Below are 8,445 nucleotides of genomic sequence, written 5' to 3' on the forward strand. Positions count from 1 at the left end.
GAAGAAGAAATAATATGGACAATAAATTGGCAATAAATACACATCTATCAACAATTGTATCTAAAATATCAAAATAAACGAACAAGGACCCTAATGAACAAAATAAACTGATGAATAAAATAGAACCAGAGGCATGGAAACATGGAATAGACTGATGAATCTCAGAGGGAATGGGGGAAGGGGAAACAGGAAGAGACTATGAACTTATATGAATAGATGCATTACCTATGCACACAAACAATAGAGTGGTGAAGACCTGGGTTAGGGTGGGAACTGCTGGAGGTAGGATATGGGGGGAAGAAGGGGAACATCTGTGAAACTCTCAACAATAAATATTTTTTTAAATATATTTTATTGATTTTTTACAGAGAAGAAGGGAGAGGGACAGAGAGTTAGAAACATCGATGAGAGATATCAATCAGCTGCCTCCTGCACGCCCCCCAGTGGGGATGTGCCCGCAACCAAGGTACATGCCCTTGACCGGAATCGAACCTGGGACCCTTCAGTCCGCAGGCCAACGCTCTATCCACTGAGCCAAACAGGTTCGGCAATAATAAATATTTTTAAAAAGAGAGAGAGATTCCCAGCTAAGGACAAAGAATCATGGTTTCACAGCATCAACTGGGATTACATACAATAGGCCCCCTTATCTATGGGGTTACATTTCATGTCCTCTAGTGGATGCCTAAAACTGCAAATAGTTCTAAATACTATATATACTATGTATTTTTCCTACACATACATACCTTTTTGCCGAAAGGAAGCACTTTATAGCTTTTCCTTGGCATATCTGAATTGCCAACATCACTGCTTTTGTACTTTGGGACAATTAAGTAAAATATGGATGATTTAAACACGAGCACTGTGAGACCACAACAGTTGATCTATATCACCCATACTAACTACTAGGTGACTAATGGTTGGGGAGCATCTGCAGTGTAGAGACTCTGAACAAAGGTATGATTCATGTCCCAGGCAGGACAGAGCTGGACAGCGGGAGATTTCTTCACACTACTCAGAAACAAAGGCAGTTTAAACCTTATTGCTTAATTCTGGAATTTTTCATTTAATATTTTCAGGCTGTAGTAATGGAAACCATGGAAAGTAAAACCATGGATAAGGGAAAACTACTGTATTTTTCGAGTTCCCTGTTAGACTGACTATTTTTAATATATTATAAGGAAAAACCTCAATAACTTTGAAAGGGTATGGTCAAAGCTAGCTGTTTTAAAACACATACCTTTTGGATAGGAAACCCCATATTTGTATTTCTGTGCTTTTCTATGCAATGAAGGGTAGATAAGACTTACGGGTGCTGGTTGAAGAGCCCTTCAGAGAAGAAAACAGGCCAGGGCACCCTGGCACTTCATTTCTTCCCATGAAATCTCCTCAGGATATCTTCCACTGAAACTTTTCTTAAATTTGTTTTCACATTATAAATGAATTGAGTTCAGGCATAAGACAGTTGTTTTTGTATAACCCAATAAGCACCCATTTCCACAAAAGTCCCAAGGGTTTGATGGTGGCAAATATATACTAGTACACACTCAATACAACCTAAAACACTTTATGCTTCTGGGAACATGGCTTTGCTAGATGAATATTTGTGCATAGAATCAGAAGCTTACTAAATATATCTCCCTTTTCACATGGGCTGCTGAAATGTTCAGAGCCAAATTCAAAGCCCACCCCTAGTAGCCTGATCTATAAGGCCCTGCATCTTAGGGGCCAGTTTTACATGATTTGTTACCTTACATTTGGTTGTAGTTCTGTAGGTTGCCTGGAATCTTCTTAGAATGAGGAGGCATATAAGGTATGAAGAACACTGGCCAAATCTAAGCCATAGCAGAGGCTTCTCAAGCTCCAGGATATTCTCAATTTGTAGTGACCCCTAGGATGCTCTTTGCCAAGTATCAAGGAAAATGTGCCAATGGCCTGAACGTAAATCCACCATAAGGACAGAAAATTGCTGGAGAGAAGCTCTGTTTTCAATGCCCACAAATGAAGATGCCGTTCTGACTTTTTATGCACAAACTGCATGTAGGAACAAGGCAATGCTGCAGAGCATCCCCATCACGGATATGCCTGAATGCTTCCTGATGATGCTGAGACTGTGCTTAGGAACCTGAGAGAGATAGGAGCTAGTTATGCTGGACACTTGTATACACTAGCCCCATACTGTCCATGACAGCCTGTAATAGAATGTTACTATTCCATTTACACACAAGGAAACTGATGCTCAAGGAAAATAAGTTACTAAGGTCACATAGCTGCAAGAAAACAGCAAGGCAAGAGGTAAAATCCTGGAGTGGCAGACTTAAAGTCCTGGCTTATTGTGCACACCCTTGCCTGCATTTCCCTGTGTATCACATGCATGAATGCACATCCCCTTTGACCTCTGATGAGGTTGGTACATGAAGTCTATAAAGCATTTTCATTCTTTGGAGGAAAAGAACCCTTAAAAAGATAAATTTTATGCAATGAGGTCCAAAGAACCACTGGACAACTGACTGCCTGGTTTGATTTGGGTCCTTCTGAGGACTGGGGAACAAATGTCAAAGAACAGATCTTGCTCTCTGACATGTGTGGAGTCACAAAAAATTGTGGAACCTTTGGAGAAGTTCTGCAGTTAAGTGCTGCCATAGGGCCTGCCATTGTCTTGGCCACAGTGCAGGTGGCCTATGCTGTCAGCCCCATAGAGAAGACCTGACCTCAGATGGAAGCAAGAGATGGAGAGCGGTCTCCTCTTACTCAGGAGCCGTGGTTCCCAGACAGAGCTACGGACATTGCAGGAACTGCCCTGGCCAGTGGATGCAACTCGCAGAGCTTGCCCTAGGGAACCCTCAGTGAACTTGATTCAGAGCTGGTGCCTTAAACTTCTCAGATCCCTCAGAGCAATCCCAGGAGGTATGTCCTAAAACATATCTTCCCCTCCAAAGAGAATGTGTATGCTCTTTTTTTCTAATAAAGTTCCAATCCTTTCACCTTCTTTTGGATTCTTTTTCCTCTCCTATACCGATGTCATTGATACCTCCTGCATCCCTCCCCGGCCCTGATAGTGCATCGATGGGGTCCTTTGGCCTGGCCTACACCCTCTCACAATCTGGGACCCCTTGGGAAATGTCAGAGAGCTGGTTTCAGCCCAATCCCGCAGGCCAGGCAGAGAGGCCCCATGGGTGCATGAATTCGTGCACCGGACCTCTAGTATATACAAGGCTAAGTTGACTTGCGCATGCGTGATACATATAAAGCTCTCGCTGGCACCAATCACATGTGTGTGTTTAGATCTGTCATTGACGATCGTGAATTTGGTTGACACTTCTATTATAGAGAAAGGGCGAATAGCGATATTAAAATATTTCTAATTAATTTCCTTTTAATGTGCATGAATTTGTGCACGAGCCACTAGTAATGCTATAAACTTCCCTCTTAGGACTACTTATGCTGTGTTCTGTAGAGTTTGAGTTGTTGTGTTCATTTTTATTAGTTTCCAGGTACTTTTTTTCTTAAAAAAATATGTTTTTATTGATTTCAGAGTGGAACGGAGAGGGAGAGATAGAAACATGAATGATGATAGAGAATCATTGATAGGCTGCCTCCTGCATGCCCCCTATTGGGAATTGAGCCCACAACCCAGGCATGTGCCCTTGACTGGAATCAACCCAGAACCCTTCAGTCCACAGGCCAATGCTCTATCCAGTGAGCCAAACCAGCTAGGGCGTCCAGGTACATTTTACTCCTTCCATGATCTCATTGATAACCCATTTATTGTTTGATAACATGCTATTTAGCCTCCATGTGTTTGAATATTTTTTAGCTTTTTTATTGTGGTTGATTTCTAGTTTCATGCCATTGTAATCAAGAAGATGCTTGATACTATTTCAATCTTCTTGAATTTGTTAAGACTTATTTTGTGTCCTAACATGTGGCCTATCTTTGAGAATGTTCCATGTGCACTTGAAAAGAATGTATATCCTGCTGCTTTGAAATAAAATGTTCTGTAAATTTAAGTTAAATCCATCTGATCTAATGTGTCATTTAAGGTCATTGTTTTGTTTTGTTTTGTTTTTTACGTGGGAGATCTATCCAATGGTTACAATGGGAGTTAAAATTCCCTACTTTGACTGTATTTCTATCAATCTCACCCTTTAAATCCATCAAGATTTTAAAACTATATTTTTGTGCTCCTATATGTGGTGCATATATGTTTACAAGGATTATATCTTCTTTTTTATTGATCCCTTTAGTATTATGTTGTGAATGCATTTGTCTCTTGTTATGGCTTTGGTTTTGAAGTCTATTTTGTCAGATATAAATATTGCTATGGCTGCTTTTTTAAAATTTACATTGAATATTTTTTTCTATCCTTTCATTTTTAGCTTGTATGAATCTTTTGTTCTGATGTAGGTCTCTTGTAGACAGCATATATATGGGTTATGTTTTCTAATCCATTCAGCTACCCTATGTCTTTTGATTGGAGCATTAATCCAGTTATATTTAAGGTTATTATTAATAGGTATTTCTATATTGCCATTTTTTCTTTATAGCTACCTTTCTCTGTCTCTCTAATTCCTCTTTTTAAAACAGTGCATTAAACATTTATTGCATTACTGGTTTGATGATAATGAACTCCTTCAGTTGATTTTTGGGGTTTTTTTTTGTCTGTGAAACTCTCTGTTTCTCTTTCAATTTTAAATGATAGCCTTGCTGGATAGAGTAGTCTTGGTTGCAAGTACTTGCTTTTCAGTACTTTGAATACTTCATACCAATCCCTTCTGGCCTGAAGTGGGTTTTTTTTTGAGAAATTCACTGACAGTTTTATGGGAACTCTCTTGCTACCTTTAAGATTCTCTCTTTATCTTTAACCTTTGCCATTTTAATGTGTATTGATGTGGGCCTGTTTGGGTTCATCTTGCTTGGGACTCTCTGTGCTTCTTAAACTTATGTGACATTTTCTATCACCAGCTTAGGGAAGTTCTCTGTCATGATATCTTCAAACATCTTCTCTATGTCTTGCTCACTTTCTCCTCCTTCCATTACCTTTGTGATGCGGATGTTGTTAGGTTTCATGCTGTCCCAAAGGTCCCTTAAACTATCCTCATTCTTTTTAATTTTCTTTTCTCCCGATCGGATGTTTTGTCTACCTTGCGTTACAAATTGCTGATTCAATTTTCTGCTTCATCCAACCTCTTTATTTTTTCCATTGTATTCTCTCTCTTTTTTTAGAAATAATTATTCATATATCTAATTAACAGAAATATCTTTCTCTAATGTTAAATACATAATTGTTTGGAGGGGATGGGGAACAACTTGAAATGAATCAGAAAACACCTTCACATTATTCATTCTTTTCACATACTTCATATTTGTACTTAATGCCTTTTTCCTCCTGGACATCAGAAAGAACACCTGGAAACTCTGGGAGAAGTTTGTATTTCTCCAAATCAATTTCTGGAAAAAAAAAATGTATCCTGCATGATCCTTATCAAAAAGAATCTATAATGGCCAAGCTTGTTCATGGCTTCCTTATAAACAAAACTTCCTCCCACTATCCAAGCCATGTCCACTTTATTTGTTAATTCTGGTTCCTCAATAAGTTTTAAGGCATCATCCTGACTTTTGGCAAAAAAAATGAGCTCCTTTCAGAGGTTCTACTGAGATCTAAATTAATCCTGTCCTTTAAAGGCCAATACTTCTCAGGAATGGAGAACCAGGTCTTCCTACCCAAATTCTGTTTACCTTCTGCTGAAGAGGTTGTGGTCATTCTTTGGAAATACTTGAATTCATTTCTGAGTGGGGACCAAGGCAGGTCTCCATTCTTGCTGATGCCCATGTTCTGGGACACAGCAATGATGTAGTTTAGGGGATGAACCATGACAGTGGCACTTTTAGAGGATGAACCATGACACTGGCACTAAAAACCTCAGAGCTTGCTACTCCTTCCATTGTATTCTTGATGTCAGATATGCTATTGTTAATTTCCGACTGGGTCTTTTTTATGGTTTCTATGTACTTTAGTTCTCGCTAAGTTCCTTGAGCATTTTATCACCATTACTTTGAACTCTATATCTTATAAATTGCTTGTTTCCATTTCATTTAGCTCTTTTTTTTTTTGGAGATTCCTCCTATTCTTTTATATAGGTCTTTTTCTTTGTCCCCCATTTTGGCTGCCTCTTTGTTTTTGTTTATATATATTAGATAGAACTGCTATGACTTCCAATCTTTGTGGGGTGGTCTTATGTAGTCAATGTCCTGTGGGAATCAGTGGAGCAGTCTCCTTGATATTCTGAGCTGGGTGTTCTAGGAATATCCCTTGTGTGGGTTATGTGGGCCTTCCTGTTATTAATTAGGTCTTGATTGCTGTTGGCCCATTCTTGGTTGGTATTTACCCTCAGGCTGGCTGTGAGGCTCAACTCCACCATGGTGGTCAAGCTGCTGTGCAGGTACAGTCTTTAGGTGTCTCGTTGGGCTCAGTGGCACTATCTTTCTGATCACCTGAGCTCTATTCCCCAGGAATGTTTCTTATGGATTATATGCTGTAGTTGAGGATGAATGCTGTTGGCCCTTTTGTGGGTGGAGTTAATTCTTCAGGCTGCATTATTATAAGGCTAAACCTCAATCACCATGTATGAGATGCTGTGCAGGGGCTACCCTCTGCGGCTGGGTTGTTCTCAGCAGGGTCTGGTGCTTGCTGGAATTCCCCTTTGGTTGTGCCATTTATGTGGCCGGTTGTGTCAAGCTCTGGTGTCATCTGAAGCTCACCACTGGTTGTGTTTGTCCTAGGTCCACTTGGGTAGGGTCAGGTACAGATCACTGTCAGGTATTGTATATAACCAGTCTTGGGCTACCTGTCTGTAGCTACCATGCTATTCATTATTTGTGTCTGCATGTACTGGACCTGAATATGTGTGGGAGGGGTCAATCTGTGTTAAAGGGTCAGCTTCTTCCAGCTTAGAGCTGGTAGCAGATCTGTAAAAGGACCAAGGCTCCCTGAGCTCTGCCTCTACCTGTCAGCAACGCCCCCACCCCAAGAGGTTACCTGGTCTTCTTCCAAAGCCTTCCAAAGAGAGACTATAAGATGAGCCCAGGCTAGCCCTGATGAGTTAGTGGGTCCCCTACTTGGAGATCAGCAGTCAGGAACTGAATGAGGGGAAAGTAGCTCCAAGTTTAAAGCAAAACCCTTAAGTCTCTGCCAGAGTCTCCAACTCCAGTTCCCCCTAAAAAGGCTCACTACAGGTTCAGGTAGGATAAAGCCTTCTATCCCTTTTGCAGAAGCAAACTCAGCCACCCTGAGTTCAAGGGGATGGATCAAAAGTGTTTCTCATTGAGGATGATGCTGGCCCAACTGGCAGAAGAAGGCTAAGCATTTTGTCCTGGTCCCAGACAATAGCCGCTGATGGTCTCACACTTTGAATGTCCTCATTCTGAGCTACTTGCCCTTCCCCCATGGAACTGCACCCTGCAAGGGTATCCAAGGCTGATCCAAACGGTCTCCCATTGTGGGTGATACCTGCAATTTGTAGGAGGGGAGCAGGCACTTCTCCTTCCAAGGGTAGTGCATCCTTAACTCATAAGGAAGCCTGGATTTGCATCCCTTCAATGCAGCCACACGTCCAGTACTCGCTCCTTGGCATCCAGGACAGAAGCATCCCTGGGAGACACAGTCCAGAAATCCTAGCTCTGTGCAGCTCTCCACTCCCTACCCCAACCCCTGCACCACCAAACCAAGTAGGATAGGCCCAAGGTCAGTCCTACCTGACACTCTGATCTCTCTGCATGGCTGGTCTCAGCAGGGTGGGGCTGAAAGTCCCAGCTATGCTCGGGCTCCAAACCCAGAAGGATGGAGAAAAAGATACAGCTTCCCTGTGCTGCCAAACCCAGCAGGACAGGGCAGGCCAAGTGGCACAACAGATTGTGGGATGGGTGTGAAAGTGTGCTCGAGGTGGGGGAGACTGTTCCTCTTTTCCAAGCCATACAGTTTAGTCACTGTCTGGGTCTCCACCAAAAGCCTCCCCGCAAAACAGCCCTGGATGGTATGTCTAAATGGTTAGAGTTGGTCCACTCACCAAAGGGTCACAGATTCAATTCCTGGTCAAGGCATGTACCTGGGTTGCAGGTTTGATCCTTGGATTCAGCTGGAGTGCCTGCAGGAGGCAAACAATCGATATGTCTCTCTCACATCATTGTTTCTTTCTGCCTTTTCCCCCTCTCTCTTTCTCCCTCTCCCTTCCTTCCACTAGAAAAAAAAATCAGTGGAAAAAATATCCCTGGGTGAAAACAAAAACAACAAAAGCTCCCTGGAAAATAAAGGGTCCCTTATAGTCATGGCTGGGTATAGCCAGCAGTCCCCTCTTCAGGACCTGAGTATGGCAGCATGGCCTCCCCAGCAGTCGGAGTCCACGGTGAACTTTCCAGGTTGGCGCTATAACTTTAGGAGTGCTCTTT

The 8,445-nt window shown here is 41.9% G+C and overlaps 1 pseudogene; it reads right to left on the reverse strand.

Annotated features, from left to right (window-relative positions):
• Positions 1–5,336: 5,336 nt before the first annotated feature.
• Positions 5,337–5,875, reverse strand: LOC102774888 (annotated as a pseudogene).
• Positions 5,876–8,445: the final 2,570 nt, after the last annotated feature.

This window comes from Myotis davidii, unplaced genomic scaffold (genome assembly GCF_000327345.1).
Source record: "Myotis davidii unplaced genomic scaffold, ASM32734v1 scaffold585, whole genome shotgun sequence".
Taxonomy (NCBI): domain Eukaryota; kingdom Metazoa; phylum Chordata; class Mammalia; order Chiroptera; family Vespertilionidae; genus Myotis; species Myotis davidii.